This window comes from Eutrema salsugineum, unplaced genomic scaffold (genome assembly GCF_000478725.1).
Source record: "Eutrema salsugineum unplaced genomic scaffold, Eutsalg1_0 scaffold_2, whole genome shotgun sequence".
In the NCBI taxonomy this organism is placed as follows: Eukaryota; Viridiplantae; Streptophyta; class Magnoliopsida; order Brassicales; family Brassicaceae; genus Eutrema; species Eutrema salsugineum.
The window spans coordinates 13,296,886-13,313,906 of NW_006256829.1; the positions used below are offsets into that span (position 1 = coordinate 13,296,886).

The 17,021-nt window shown below is 35.0% G+C and overlaps 2 long non-coding RNA genes and 1 other non-coding gene across 4 annotated transcripts; 1 reads left to right on the plus strand and 2 right to left on the minus strand.

Annotated features, from left to right (window-relative positions):
• Positions 1–7,759: 7,759 nt before the first annotated feature.
• LOC18018898 lies at positions 7,760–12,577 on the minus strand. Of its 2 annotated transcripts, none has more exons than XR_002899541.1 (3): positions 12,258–12,577; positions 12,063–12,150; positions 7,760–8,104 (listed from the first exon to the last, which is right to left on the minus strand). It is a non-coding gene; the product is annotated as an uncharacterized LOC18018898 (long non-coding RNA). The 2 variants fall into 2 exon arrangements; XR_002899540.1 differs by having other exon boundaries at positions 7,760–8,205.
• A 144-nt stretch (positions 12,578–12,721) lies between these two features.
• LOC112086990 lies at positions 12,722–12,806 on the minus strand. Its single transcript, XR_002899839.1, has one exon. It is a non-coding gene; the product is annotated as a small nucleolar RNA snoR110 (small nucleolar RNA).
• Positions 12,807–15,562: 2,756 nt separating this feature from the next.
• LOC112086818 lies at positions 15,563–16,260 on the plus strand. Its single transcript, XR_002899660.1, has 2 exons — positions 15,563–15,658; positions 15,793–16,260. It is a non-coding gene; the product is annotated as an uncharacterized LOC112086818 (long non-coding RNA).
• Positions 16,261–17,021: the final 761 nt, after the last annotated feature.

Consider the following 17,021-nt stretch of genomic DNA (forward strand, 5'->3'; position numbering starts at 1 on the left):
CTAATTTAAGATTCTTTAACACTTTTCTATAAATTTTCTGAATAAATCAGTATACCAAAACCACTATTGCTCGTTAAAAAGAAAAAAAAATTTGCCAGATATCTTGTCAATTAGACCAATCCATCGAGATTATAATTTTGGTCTGAATTCGGCAAAAATTTTGGCCTTCATTTTTATGTGGCATTTTTGTCATTGTTTCGTTGGTGGATTAATTGAGTTATATGTTAAATAAAATGTGATACATTATCTTGTGATTTGTAAGAAGCTCCGGGCTCGACCTCCATATTTCTATGTTTCTTCTAACATCTTTTCTTATAAGATTGGAACCGATTTCAACATACATATAAGGAATGATATTGGAAAGTGGAGACATAAATCATTTACTAAGAAAATTTTGATGAATTAAGTTGAAGTCGAAAATGATGTAGAGTAAGCACATGAGGAGCAAATAAAGGCGTAACAAATGCATCACCATAATCATAACGAAGATTATAGTTTATTATATTAACGACAATAATAATTAAAATAAGTTGGGGGTGCATGCGAATGCCAACCAATGGAAAGGCAACCATTTGTGAGGAAGAGAAGCATTGTCGTTAAATCAAGAGGCAAAAACTTATTTGCCATGCCTCCATATATCCATTATATTTTCTCTCATTTTTAGTCTTTTAAAAATGAAATCTGAATATCTTGTTTTGTGTAGTCAAAAAAATCCAAAACTTATTATATATATGGAAATTCGGATAATAGAAATTTACTAAATTTACTAAACTTATTATTAAATCTGAAAATTATCAAATCTCAAACATCTGTTCTGAAATCCTTCACTGGAAGCACTTGTTTCTCAAATGCATATTCATGCATACTTCAAGAGAGAATAACACTCCGGCACATCTCTTAGTTAAACATAGTCCTTCTAATAATCTGTTTTATTCTGAAAAACTTGTCTACTTTTGTGGTTGTCAAATAATGTATTCAAAGATTGTAATTTTTACCATAATCAATAAATTTGTTTGTTTGTTAAAAAAAAAAAAAAAAAATTATTTTCGGATGGTATAGATTTTGTTTTTGTTTTTACATACCTACCTTAATGATTTTGGTAAGATTCAAAGATCGAGGGTAATAAACTAAAAAAAAAAAAATACTCCGTGTAAGTAGAGAACCATTAGGGACATCCAATCTCCAACTAAGAAGACGATCTTTAGTAGGGAACCGATCACGGAAAAATACCACATCAAAAAGCATGAAGTATGGAGAGAGAATACCATGTATTTGAAGAAGAGAAAATCTTTGGAGGTTTATACATCAAATTCCCCCATTGCTTAGAAAATCATGAGGAGATGAAGGTAGACAAGCCCGAAAGAGAACCAAAATTGGGCGTCCTATTCTTGATAACATCGACAATTCATTGGAGAACACTTGAGAAACATTAGCAAAATACGAAATTCCTGAAAAGTCTAAGACCATTTGAGCCTGTTAAATCGATCAAGGATCCTAGAGAAGTCAAGTCATCATGCCAGAAGACAGATAAATTAAGTACCTGGCTTGATTTGGAAAGATAGGAAAAGATCAGCTAGTAAAGGAAACTTGACTAACCTTTTCTAAATCCATAAAATCTTCTTCCCCAAAGATTCTCCCTCGAATAACCATTTTCTCAATCCATGACACCAAAATAATTTTTTTCTTAAAGTTATAGTTCAAAATATAGTAGAATCAAGTGTCATTAATTATCTTAGACATTGTGTTCATTTTATTCGGAGTGGTGCTATGCATAAAGATTTATATAAACCAAATGAGCTAATTGTGTGGATAGAGAAGATGATTTCACTTTTGGAGGACGTTTTTTAGTATTTCCATAACCTATTATTTGTAAAATCAAATAAAAATTGTATGAATCCTGCTCATGCACCGGGATTTGTAGTGATTGGAGAAAGAGACATCCCGTAAAATAAGCATGAAAATCCCCCATACACACATCACGACATTATATGTGCTTACATTAATATGTGTGTGTTTATATACATGCATGTCATTAGACATTCCACTTGCGTAATTAATCTAATTACAAATATGACATAAATGGTTAAGTGAATACATTCATACTTTGAAATTGCCGAGTTCAACGAGAAGGAAGCTTCGTGAGAGAGTTGGTTTTTGGTTTATTAGATTTGACTGACGACGAATCCCTAACGATGGCGTTTCTGTCTGCTTCGACCCGCTTCACGATTAGTAAGAGCTTCTTTTATTATCTCAAGTAAATTTGTCTGCCATTCATATATAATTTATTGTTTGTATAAACTAATTACTAAGTGAAGTTTTAGAAGAAAAAGATACTAGAACAATTGATGATGTAAACGTGTTTCATCCATAATAGTCTTCACACGCCGCAAATTTTTTGGTGCAATTTTTTTATTTCCATTAATTAATCAGGGGTTCGATACAAGTGAGCGTAGAGAGCTCTTTGCTATTGTGTCAACCAAAACATTATTGACTTAACACATTACATAAGAAAAACGAAATCTCGCTAAAGGATGATTATATACTAAATTCACTTTTAGTCTTCACATAGAGTGAATCTGTCAGTTGCACAATCGCCAGGGCCGGCTTTGAGCGCAGGCGAGGGAGGCTATTTTTTTGCGGCATCCACTCTAAAATAGCATATTTAACCAAGTCGTCTTGGTCCAGTGGTAACTTCCAAGTGGGAGATTCCTGGGTTCGAGTTGCCTTGCTCACCTAGCCGCGCTTTAAATTTGGAATATTTCCGAACGCGTACCCGGATGCAAGGCCTCGTGAGATTAGTCTTTGGGCTTAGAAAGCCTTTGGAATCCCTACGGTTAGAAAAAAAAAAAGCCATATTTTTTGTTAAAATTTTTTTTATTAGGAATCAAGCTCTAGTTTCTCTCGAGTTCAGGTTTGAACAATTCCAAAAATATGAACAAACTTTTGGGACAGTTATAGTTGAAAAACTCGACTACGATAGTTTAATGAATGATTTTGCATGGAAAATGTAAGAAGATCTATATTTTAGCAATAAACTATATATTTTATTTTTTTTTCTTTTTTTACAAACTGTTTATAGAGTTTGATTGTTTTATGAAATTTTTGTTTCATTTTTTATTATTTTAATTTTGAAAAAATTATAAAAGGGCATATTTTAAAAAATTAGACTCGGACATCCAAATTGATTCGTCCGGCTGACAATCGCCTAACAAATGGTTAATCTACTAACTAGTAGTTAATTTTAGAGGTGACCCTCTAGTCATCATAAGTTTATACACATTTTTTCATATGTATGCCGTATGCCTATAGTCTATTATCTACGTTGGTATTTTATAAGTTTGCATGCCATTTCTACAAAAAGAAAATTACGAAAAATATGTCTGTAATCTGTTATAACTCTGTGAACAATATGTCATATAATTCTGTCAGTAGTTTATCATAACTAAGCCAAAATCTGTCAATATTCTTCTAAGAATATGTCAATATTTCTGAAGGCTTGTTAAAAGCTATCAAAACCTCTTAAGTCTGCTAATGAGAAGTTGAGAACAAACGACATGATTATAGTAATATTTAGTGACTTGATGGTAAGTTTTAAACTTGGATTTCGACTTGCTTGTAAATTAAAAAAAATACGAAAGACTTTGGAAGTCGCCGTATTTTTCGGAAATGAAAAGAATGGGTAACATTAAAATTTAATAAAAATAATTTTGTTGTAAAAATGTTAAAGACTTTCTTTTTTGAATTGAATGTTAAATTTCGAAAGAAAGGTTTTTTTTTTTTATAATGGAGGCTTCATAAGCGATTGAAAAGAAAATCTATTCAATATAAAAAATAATTTTTATAGGATTTTACCTTAACAGACTTGTCTTTTTGTTGGTAATCTCACAAATTCTCCAAATGTTGTAACCAGAATCGAAAAAGCTATATACAAATTCGTTAGATTTTAAGATGATTGCCAAGATACATAAGGAAAAAAAATTAATGGAAGATTTTTAAGATGTAGTTTTGTGGAGAGTCAAACGGAAGCGCATGTCCGAAGAAAAAAAAAAGCACTGTTACAGATTCACCAATAATCCCTAATCTCTTTACTAAGTTCATTTACATAGATTGCTGATATGAAGTGGTAAAAAACATTTAGGAAAAAATTTAGTTTTACAGAAGCCCTGAAAGGTAGTTGTTTTTGATTTAGGATAACTCTAGTTAAGATAAGATGAAAAATATGATGAGAAACTACAGTACAATTAGAAATAATATAATCTGCTGTTATTATTATTCTAAAAATATCTACGCATTAGTACAGGAATGTTTTTTTCTTCTTCTATTGATGTCAATATGTTTGTTGTAACATATATAAATTATGTGTAATGGTGTACTCTAAAAGAGAATTGATGAAAAAAGAAGAAGTGAAATAGAACCACAACCTTTTTTAGAAAAGAAGAAATAGAACCCCTTCAATCATAAAGTGATCTATGAGAAAGAGACTAAAGGAGGCAAAAGAAGAAATCGCTGACTTGCAACGGTGCACACGCAGCCACGCTGCTAAGCATATTACCAACATTCTCCTTCCGACTCCAATCATTTGTTTTGTTACCTATTCTTCTTCTTAAAATATATATAAATTATTCGCAAATGTAATAGTACTTTGAATATTTTGTGTGTATAAGATATATTTAATCCAAGGATAGTTAAAAGGTGACTATTTAGTTAAAAAAGATATAACTTATTAACATGCTTAGCAAAAAAAAAAAAAGATATAACTGACAGTGTATAGGATCGATGTGAATAAGGATAAAGTATGACACACTGTTATTTGTTACATCATATGAAAAATTATAAAACTATTTGTGCGATGAAAAAAATAATATCTATATATACTACAAACCCTTGTGGAATAAATCTTAATGCAAACAATTATGAATGTTTTGTTCAATAGAAAAAGGTGGGTTTTATTTTGTGATTAAATCAAAGAACATGAAATAGAGATGGAGATGGAAGTTGTTTGACCAAAAAAAAACAGAGATGGAAGTAACTAAAGGAATCATGCACGCTTAATTTTTCTATAACGTAAAAGCTTAGTTGGGTTGCACCAAAACAAAAGAAGCTTAGTTGATTATAATTATAATTGACGACAAAAAAATATTATAATTATAATTTTAACAATAAATTATGTTTGATTTAAGGTTAAATACGGTGCTATGTTTGAGTCTCATTTATCAAAAACATGGTCTGATCTCAATATCTAGACAAGCTTACAGATCAAAAGTCTAGAGTTCAGCAAAAGTTGTCTTTTTTTTTGTTTTAAGAAAAAAAAGTAAAGAAAAAGATGTAGAAAAATGATTGTGAAAGGTAGATGTTGTGGAGAAAGGTGATATGGTAAGAGACAAAGCCAGACAATAATGGTTCATTTGAGCATGTCAAAAGATATATAGAATTACCATTACTATTACTTACTAAGTAGTGTCAAATCCGACTATTATCTCATAATTTATTAAGCATGATGTAGTAAATCTTGTTTTGTCCCAAGTTCCTATTTTTTTTCTTGTGGTGCTCTACATATTCTCATGTCAAAACAAACACTCATTTGACATTTTAATATCTCTTTCACTTTATGGGCGATGTAATAATAATATCTGAAACATGCCTAAGTTTACAACTTTCTACCACGACCATGTTTGGTACGTAAGCCATTGCTGCGATAAAGTTCGATGGCAAAAAATAGACGTCAAAGAAGACACACTGAACGGAGGTGGAAAAAATTATGTCGCTGTGTCTAATTAATCGCAGCAATGGCCTACCAAAATCACGTGTTGCTAGCTTCGTTCAAATGAACAGAGCTCACAAAGTGGGTATTCAAAATTGATCCATAATTTTCTCAAATCAAATCTCAATAACAAAACAGATTCTAAAGGACACAAAAGAGTAAAAGGAACAGAGAAAGTAGCTCGTAAAATGCTGTTACTTTGGTCGACATTGGAAAGTGAACACAAGATTGGTGGTGGAAATAGATAACATGTTACTATGATTGTGTTTTTGTTATTCTATTTTAACTAAGACTCATCTAATTTACTTTGTTGTACCATTTGGTTATCTTTTTTGAGTGTGGAGTGGTGAGTATGCGCACGTGTCTGCTCTTTTTTGATGGACACAATTATCACTCCCTTATCAAGCATTGTCCTTTTGCTCCTTCACCCACATTTACAAGCTTTTTACCATTGTATAATCTCCATTTTCTAACTATTCCACTAACCTATCAAGCTTTTTGCCATTGTGTAATCTCCATTTTCTCACAATTCCACTAATCCATTTGAAGATTATATTTCAAACTAGTTTTAGCACAGTGCTACCTTACGGGTAAAACACTTGTTAAATAAAGATAAGATTTTTTTTTAAGAACAGAAATATTTGTTTTCTGGAAATTAATGAAAATCAGTAACTGGTTATTGGTCATACTAAATATGAATTTTTTTTACTGTGAAGTAATTAGTAATATAATTGAATTTTCATTGACTAAAACAAAATGACATTTGAATATATTTGGATCTTGTTAAAAGTTATATGATAAATGCATATGCAATAAGGAAAATGAGAGAACCCATGAAATCATTGGAAACTAAAAACGAACAAATTTAAAACCAAACATCAACCACTTAAAATATGAAAGGATTTATGTTTAACAGTGCTTGCTTTGGTTCTTTTTGTTTTTTCATGTCTCCTTTTTTGGTTTAAAAGACAAAATTGTATATCAAAAAAAAAATTGTCTTGTGATTATTATAGAGTTGAAAATTATAGAAAAAAGCTTAATAAAAGGCCCTAACAAAATACGGTGACCTAAAAAATAAATAAAAAATAAAAATAAAACTGAAGATTTAAAAATGGTGAGCTCGAATGAATCAACGTATTCCGGAGGAACTTACAAAGGAGAGAACAGCCTGTGATTTCGAAATGGCGCCCACCTCAACAAGACTGGCTAAAGTGCAACACTGACGGACCTTGGCCTAATAATGGAGGAAGTAGCGGTCTTGGGTGGGTACTAAGAAATCATGAAGGCAGAGTGCTTTGGATAGGGGCAACGGCGATTCCCAAATCAGTTAGTATCATTAGTTAAGGGTGAGGAGACTTGGCCAATGCTCTCCCCAGCTATTGAAGATATCAAAACACTGATGTCTCATTTTGAGGAAGTCGCAATTCGTTTCCAGGCAAAAGAAGGGAATAGAGTGGCAGACAGAGTAGAAAATGAAGCTATTTCTTTAGAGAATTATGCTCCTAAGTTGTATTCTGTAGTGCCAAATTGGGTATTACCAGTTGTTCAGGTGGATAATCATTTGTAAGCATCTATTATAGATTAATGAAAGTTGATGTTTGAGCCATAAAAAAACAACGTATTCTTGTTATAACGTTGCCATATATATGGATCATTATTCATTATCAATGTCTATTTGCAATTGATTTGAAAAAAAAGAAAAAAACACACATCGCAGCATAAGCCCCAAAGATTAATTGGAAACATAAGAGCATCTTCAACACACAGAGACCCGTATTAGTCTCTTAATTATTTTTTTATTATTTTTTCAGCATAAAGTTAAATAAAAAACCTGGATAAGAAACCCACATTTTTGGGCTGTTCAACGGAGAGACTCATAGGGTTTTAAAAAAAAAATTCTGTTACAAAATTAAGAATTGTTATAAACAAATGGACTTCTAGTATCCGGCCCATTAACCATCAGGTTAATGTCTCATGGCCCATTAGGGTTTCTGATACATTAGTTATGTAATGTATATATACACTGCTTATGGAAACAATAAGATAAGAGTTTTTCCCTTAATACGTTATCAGCACGAAGCTCAACTTCAAACGATCGTATCTCTCAAAATACAAGGAGTTAGAAGGCGATCTACATATCATTTTGAAGCCCTGGAAGAGAAGAATCTAGTGGTGAAAACCGCTCCTCAATCCGACACCAGACGCGCCCTCAAGACTCAAAACAATCGGCGCTGTCCCACCTTAGCGGGTGATTCTTTCCAAGCGGTGGTTCCTCCATTGTAGCAGCTGTTCGTCCTCCCTTCTGGCCATCATTCTCAGGAGTTTCCAGTAGATATCTGTGGTCTTTAGCTCCCAGATCATAAGCCGGTCAGAAATCCATTTGGCGAAAAGATATGCAAGACAATATGGATATCATTGTGGATAGTGGATCGAGCCACACCATTCTAAAAGACAAGAATTACTTCATAAATTTAGTAATCAAAACCGCAAACATTAGCACTATAGCTGGTAGTTCGAGCCTAATAGAGGACCATGGCCAAGCTAATGTGTTGTTATCAAATGGCACATATCTAGACATCTCTGATGCCTTATACTCACCCAGTTCTAAGAGAAACCTATTGAGTTTCAAAGACATAAGATTGAATGGTTTCCATATCGAAACTCAGGATGAAGGGAACAAAGAGTTTTTAATTATCACTAAAATGATAAATGGCCATAAACAAGTTTTTGAAACTATACCCGCCGTATCTACTGGCATTTACCATGCTAAAGTCAGTATGATTGAGGCTAATGCTGCTATCAAAGCACGGTTTTTAGATTACACTATTTGGCATGATCGCCTGGGTCATCCCGGTGCGAACATGATGCGTAAATTAGTCCAGAATTCTAAAGGGCACAGCCTTAAACCAAATGGTATTTTCCCTCAGCACCTCAAGTGCACAGCTTGCTCAAGGAAAACTGATTACCCGACCTTCACCAGTCAAAGTGTCTAAAGAGACCTTGAACTTTCTGGAAAGAATCCAAGGAGACATATGTGGACCAATTCACCCACCTTGTGGGACATTCAGATATTTCATGGTCTTCATTGACGCATCGACCCGCTGGTCGCATGTCTGTCTGCTCTCTTCTAGGAACCAGGCTTTTGCTAGGTTATTGGCCCAAATCATCAGATTACGAGCCCATTTTCCAGACTTCCCATTAAAGACTATACGTCTTGATAATGCTGGTGAATTCACTTCCCAAGCGTTTAATGAATATTGTATGTCCATGGGGGTAAGTGTTGAACATCCCGTTCCACATGTCCATACACAAAATGGATTAGCTGAATCCTTCATTAAACGAATTCAATGGGTTGCTAGACCATTACTCATGAGGTCACAACTCCCAGTCTCAGCTTGGGGACACGCAGTCTTACATGCCGCTGAACTAATACGCATACGACCATCTAGTGAGCACAAATATTCACCATCCCAATTGCTAACGGGTCATGAGCCAGACGTCTCCCATATTAAAACATTTGGGTGTTCAGTCTATGTACCCATTGCACCACCACAGAGGACTAAAATGGGACCTCAAAGGAGGATGAGAATATATGTTGGTTTTGATTCTCCCACCATCATAAAATATCTCGAGCCAACTACAGGAGATCTGTTTAAAGCCAGATATGCAGATTGTCGATTTGATGAATCGGTATATCCTAGATTAGGTGGTGAGACAGACAAGCTGGTAAAAGAACTTTCATGGAATCAAACATCCACACAATGGCAAGATCCTCGGACTCTAGAATGTGATTCAGAGGTCCAAAGAATTATACATTTACAAAAGCTAGCTAATCAATTGCCAGATTCCTTTGCTGACCCGAACAAACTTACCAAATCGTACATACCAGCTTGTAATGCACCAGTACGAATAGATGTCCCCTCAGGGAAAAGTCAAGTTGCTACAGAGTCTGACGCACGTAAGAAACGTGGCAGACCACCAGGTTCCAAAGATAAGAATCCCCGGAAATCAAAGAAAGGTGCAATGATTGAAACCGGGATTCAAGAGAACACGGATACAGCTCAGCTGATACTTACCCTATCGAACCATCTCAAGAGGTTTGGGACGCCAAAACTCAAGGTTCTGAAAGGATTGATAATAATGAGATCTCAATCAATTATATCATATTCGGTTCTCTATGGAACAGAAAAGATGTCGACATCAATGAAACTTTTGCATACAAGGTAGCACTTGAGATTGCGCACACGCAAGAGGATCTAGAACCCACGTCTATAATTGAGTGCACTCGTAGATCAGATGGGCTGAAATGGAAAGAAGCCATAAACGTGGAGTTGAATAGTTTAAAGAAACGGAATGTGTTTGGTCCGATCTTAAGGACACCATTCGATGTTAAACCAGTGGGAAACAAATGGGTCTTTGTGCGTAAAAGAAACGAACTCGGCGAAGTCGTTAGATACAAGGCACGCCTTGTAGCACAAGGATTCTCACAGAGACCCGAAATCGATTATGAGGAGACTTATTCTCCAGTGGTGGATGCAACTACATTTCGATTCCTCATAAGTCTGGCCATAAGAGAAAACTTAGATTTGCGGTTAATGGATGTTGTAACCGCATATCTTTATGGACCACTGGACAGTGAAATCTATATGAGATTACCAGATGGTATTGAGCTCAAAGATAAGCATGCATCTCGTGATAAACACTGCATTAGGCTGAACAAATCCTTATATGGACTGAAACAAAGCGGACGTATGTGGTATAACCGGTTAAGCGAATATCTCATCAGAGAAGGCTACGAAAACGATCCGATCAGTCCATGCATCTTCATCAGAAAATATCAAAACAAAGGATTTGTAATCATAGCAGTATACGTGGATGACTTGAACATCCTCGGAACATCTGGTGAAATCGCCCAAACAGTTGAATGCTTAAAAGCAGAGTTTGAAATGAAAGACCTAGGCAAAACTAAATTCTGTTTGGGATTACAACTTGAGTACGTCAATGACGGAATCCTTGTGCATCAATTGGCATACACTGTAAAGGTACTCAAGAGATTCAATATGGACCAGACCCACCCATTGACCAGCCCAATGGTTGTGAGGAGCCTTGGATTGGATTGTGATCCATTCGGTCCAAAGAAGGACGATGAAGAAATCCTCGGTTCTGAAATGCCATACCTCAGTGCCATAGGAGCATTAATGTACTTGGCTAGTCACACTAGACCAGACATCTGCTTTGCCGTGAGCCTCTTAGCTCGCTTTAGTTCGTGTCCAACTCAAAGGCACTGGAACGGTATTAAGCACATCCTTAGATACCTTCAAGGTACTAAGGACTTGGGATTATTTTATTCTAACCATAACAAGGATGGTCTAGTTGGTTTTGCTGATGCAGGATATTTGTCAGATCCGCACTGTGCCCGGTCTCAAACCGGTTATGTTTTCACGCATGGAGGAACAGCCATATCTTGGAGATCCATGAAGCAGACTATTGCCGCTACCTCATCCAACCATGCGGAAATCTTGGCCATTCACGAAGCTAGTAGAGAGTGTGTTTGGTTGCGGTCCATGACTCAGCATATCCGATCAGATTGTGGTATGGACGAAGATAAGGAGCCTACGGTGATGTATGAAGACAATGCAGCTTGTATCGCTCAACTCAAAGACGGCTACATCAAAGGTGACCGGACGAAGCATATTCTGCCCAAATTCTTCTTCACTCATGAGCTACAGAAGGATGGTCAGGTCAAGGTTCAGCAAGTCCGATCAAGCGAAAATTCAGCCGATCTATTCACTAAATCATTACCGACTTCTACACTCCGGAAGCTCATTCATCAGATAGGAATGCGTAGACTTAGAGATCTACAGTGATGCCTAAACCAGGGGGAGTAGTGCGTGTTATACTCTTTTTCCTTCACCATGGTTTTTCCCACTGGGTTTTCCTGGTAAGGTTTTAATGAGGCAACGTTCCCCAGCGCATTATAGAGATCCCGGTTTTGTGACAGGCACGGTTACCTTGTCCAAGGGGGAGTGTTATAAACAAATGGACTTCTAGTAACCGGCCTATTAACCATCAGGTTAATGTCTCATGGCTCATTAGGGTTTCTGATACATTAGTTATGTAATGTATATATACACTGCTTATGGAAACAATAAGATAAGAGTTTTTCCCTTAATAAGAATTAAATTGTTTCCATCTGATCGTAAAATTGTGATTCCAAGTCGATAGTGATAACTAATCATACATCAAGCCATAAAGAACATGTAATCTAAAGGATTATTTCTGTATAAATCGAAGTAGAAACCTTTATGATGTTGTCATCTGTTCGAAAAAGTTCTTCCAGGTATATCTCCTTGTTCTTCCAGGTATATCTCCTTGTTCTTCTTTGCCATCTGTTCGAAAAGTTCCAGAACAAGCACACATTAGTTATATTTTAAAAAGTTGTCACTTTCTTGAAACAATGGCTACGTTTGAGTGGAGCATTAATTTGAAACCAGACCTTATCGTAGGGAGCCTTTTGTTTCTCAGTCAAGTTCTTCCACTCTTCTCCAGCCATCTTCGCAACCTATACACACCATTCATCCACACAACTTAGCTTCAAGAGATTCAAATGACATTAAAGAAAAGACAATTCCGAATTCTTCAAGAGGCATGAACCCTGAAGATGGAACCATCATAGACTTTAACTGCTGTTCCGTCTTCTCCTTCTCCGCCTTCAGCACCAGCTTTTCCTCCGTCGTTTTTCTCAGCATAATAAAGAAACGTGAAACCTGTTTCTGGATCATCGAGATCTCTTGTACTCAGAAGGCCTCAGGTGTGGGATCTAAAGAAACAAAGAAACATGAGTTTTAGAATCAGAATAGATTACAACCAAACATGGAGAGAAATGACTAAACATTAACATATCAATATACATCTCGAATGCAACACGAAGATACTATGAACAATGATCAAGATGATTACAAATTTATGCCACCAAGTATAACAGTGATTTCCTTACAAACAAATAGGAGAAAACTTGAAAAGACAAGGCGGCACTAATTCTAGCTTATGATAAAGTTATGTACTGATGTGGATTCATCTACCCAGCACAAGACCGTCAATAAGCACCAAGATACAAACTTTAGCATAGATCCATAACTACTACATTTGAGAAATACAGTGTATTTTCTGGTTCAGGAGAGGCTGCAGGAAACAGAATCTAGATAACATTATTATGTAAAAATCCAAATAAAGAATCAAAGCCGTTTAAAACGTTCTCGAGATCAAGGCACAAAAACCATTCAAAGTCACAAAAGAATTTCTTAAAATCGCTACTTTAAAACACTTCATGATACTTGCCTGCAAATTCTTAGCGAGCCAAGAGTACTCTAGATTCTGACCAAATGCTTTATACTTCAAGGTCCATCGAGATAAATCGGGTTTGTCCTTCAGTACCTGCAGAGCTAAACCACAACATCAAAAACCTCCTTCAAAAGAAAAAGAAAATCTATGGCGTTTCCATGTTCAGACACTTAAAAAAGCCAACAGAAACAGCCATATGAAACGAGCAAAACTCATTACCTTCTTGTATGAAATGAATGACAACCAACTAGGATGAAATGAATGACATCCAACTAGGATGAAATGAATGACATCCATATGTTCAAACACTTAATAACATAGAACATTCTTGACTCAAGAAAAAGCCAGTTTTTGAGTTAAGCCGATCTAAACAAACACTTGAAACTTCTCTATTAAAACAAGGAAAATTCAATATCATACAATAAAGCAGCATTGTGAAGAACAACATGCCTCTTCAGAGCAATCATTGATCAATATTAAGTAAATCAAAATCAGAGAAAAACTGTGTGTTTATAATAATCATCTTCTGTTATTCAGGAAACAATTAACTCACAAATGCATATATGTTTTCACTTTATGCTGAAAACATAATTATTACACCTTTGACATTCTGCGTAGGGAGAATCGGGGCTTGATTAGCGTTTTTGAGAAGCTAAAACCCTAAACCTTTGACACCCAAATGCATTCTCCGAAACTCTAAGACACACAATCTTCGATTACGGTATAGACAGAACGAGATGACCACAGATTACCTAACTACAAAACACCAAATAGAGAGAGGAGATTATGGTTTATAGAGCTTATCTCCTTCGCCTTCCCTTTCGCAGTCACGTTTCGAACCAAAGAGCCCCGTCGGAGAATCGCGCACTGTCGGAGAAGATGTCGGAGACAAATCTTTTTGTCGATTTCGTCGGAGAAGAGAGCAAAATCGCGAAATGAACTATCGGGAAAATGAAAGGAGATGCAAGGGAAAAATAATTTTCTCTCAATTTCTTTGACGAATGACATGTGACCACGTGGAGAAAGAAACAGTCTCCAAAAATTGTCCAAAAGTTGCTAAATAAGAGACGTTTGTCCCAAATAAGAAACAGAGCCTCAATTTTTAGATTTCTATTAGAAACGCAGCAGATAATCTCTACGTTAATGATGTTCCAAGAGCATGTTTATCTTTAAAAACCCATAAGAGTTTTTAAAAAATATTTTAATATTAAAACTTAAATCAAAAAGGAGAAAAAAAAGAGAATGAAAAAAAGAGGAAAAGAGAGAAAAAAAAAAAAGTAGCAGAAAAAAGTTTTTCCTTCTTATTAATTCAATCCAAAAAAAACTCAGCATGTTGCTTCTTCCCCTATTCTCCAATAATCTGTTGACACCTGTCAAATAAATAATGTTTTTTCAATCTTCTAATAAAAAACGTTTCTTTGCTTTGAACATTATTTAAATTTATTTAAAAAAATATTTAAAAAACCTCTTTAAGAAACTGCATTGAACATACTCTATACGTACCTTTACGTATTTGAATTCTTGTTTTTTTTTTTTTTGGTTTTTACTTTCTATGACTTGTTTTAAACATATACAATCAAAATATAGCTATTCGAATGGGACACTCATACATCATATTTTGTGCCAACAAACTTCTACATCATACTTTCTTCTCTGTCTTTACATATATGAATATTTGTGATTTTGTGTTTTCAGTTTTTTTTTCTCTTTATCTTTAAAGTCTAAATCTAGCTGAAACCCTAAATTTATTTGAGAATCAATCAGCTTTTAGACACTCGTAATAGGCTACATGAACTTTAGAACATTTTCTAGTTTTTTAATCAAGATTGATTTTGTTTTTTTGTTTTTTGTTAACTTTTGATTCCATTAAAATTAAGCTTCCAAATAATTCCAAATAAGAAGAATTATCCATTCTCTTAAAAATCAACAACAAAACATATTAACCGTAGAAATTAAAGTAAGTTTTTGCACTCGTCAAAGTAATGATTAACATCAAATTAGAAAAGTCTCTATGTACGAGGCAATGATCCTGAGCGAGTTTTACCATCTCCTCCGCAGATCAAATTGTGATCGTGGAAATCATAGAAGTTTGACAACAAATTGGAGCTAAATTTTGAATTCATAAATAGAAGTGTTCCGACAAAGCTATACTTTTAAAGTTTAGTTACTTTGAAGTTTGATAGAAAATTGGCCAAAATCGACCCAAAGTATGTTTGAATGTTCGATTTATAGCTAAAGTTTTAGATGACTTAAAAACATGCCTAACATTTTAAAAATTCAAATTTTATCATGTACTTTTAATTTTGTGCCTATTCATACATTAGCCGTCACGGAGCTAACGTGCCGTTAAGGATGATTGACGTGGATGCCATGTGTACAATGATGTGGTTTTGGTTATAACAGAGAATTTGAAAACGACAACGTTTTGTCTCTGGCTTATCTATGTTTTTTTTTCTGTCTCACGAACACAAGTCTTCAATTTCACTCTCCTCTCTCAATTTCTTCTCGTTGAAATACAGTGAAGTGTGTGCTCGGGATTAATAACATATGAACTAGGTTTTGGAGTCTAGTAATTCATTTCGTTTTTGATTTTTTTTACATTCGATATGAGCATGAAGGCAATGTAATGTTCATGTCCACCAAGTGTTCGATAGAATGCAAATTTTAAATTATCTATTTTATGGAGACAGGTGATGATGGAGATGCTGGTGGTCCTGATCGGGCTCCTGCTAATGGTAATGGAGCTGGTGCCAATGGTGATGGAGCAAAAGTTTACGGAATTTAATACGAGTAAATCGAGATCAGTGAAGTTTGAAAGATCCGAGCTTTGGGAACAGAGCAAATACACGAACTGGGTAACTCAAAGATGAAAAAAAAAAATCAAAATTCGAATTGGAGAAGGAGAAAGCAAGGCAATGAGGAGCGAGGGGAAAGCTTGTAACCAGATAAAACTAAATCAAGCAAAAGATTACCAGAATTGCAGACAAATAGACACGAGACAGAAGAAGTAACTTCCGACTAAACCTAGGATGAATCTTCTTTGCTTCCGTACTCGTGTGTATGGCTTCGAATCTCAACGGATTCTCTTTGTGGTTTTGTAGTATTGCCGTCAGATTTGAATGTATGAGCTTTTTGCTGTGTTAAAGCTTCGATCGCTGCTTATTGGGTTTCTTCAGTTTTCCTTTTTCTGTCTTAATTTTTTTTTCTTTGTCCTCTTCTCTTTCTCTCTCGGCAAACGTGTTCTTTTGCTGCAAAATTTATCCAATTTTAATTGAGTTCAGTAGTTGAAGAAGACGACTTAAGGGATCTCCAAAACGATGTACACACAAAACGACATTTTTTCTGTACAATTTCATATTCTCCGTTTACAGTCACGTTTCAATAAACATCGTGGCATCCACATCATCAAAATATACCGAACGTTAGTACAGTCACGTGAAACGTATAAATAGACACAAAATAAAAACTACATGTAGGAAATTTGAATGTTTAAAACAATTTTTTAGGGTGTTTTGCATCAACATTACGTCTGGATGCACCAATTAGATATATGACATCGCAATTCAATTCATAGTGAAAGTCAACAAGAAAATAAGGGTGGAAAAGACACTATACCCTTTACTCCCTAAAAGTAGACATAGTTTTTTCTGAGCCAGATAGGAACCACACGAATATAGTAAAGCGCAGATGCTACCTTCTTTTGTAAACAATACCAACGTAAATTTTTGTTACTTTTTGTCCATCCCATATGCTCTTTGTTTCGTGTAGCCAAACTGTATGGATATGTTTAGTGGAGGAAACCCTTGGAATCAAATAAATAGCCAACAAGAAAACTCCAATAAACCGCCGCTAGTAAACAATTGTCCTAGGGTTTGTCTACTTTTTGGTTTTCAAAGGTATGTCTACTTTTGGGGAAAAA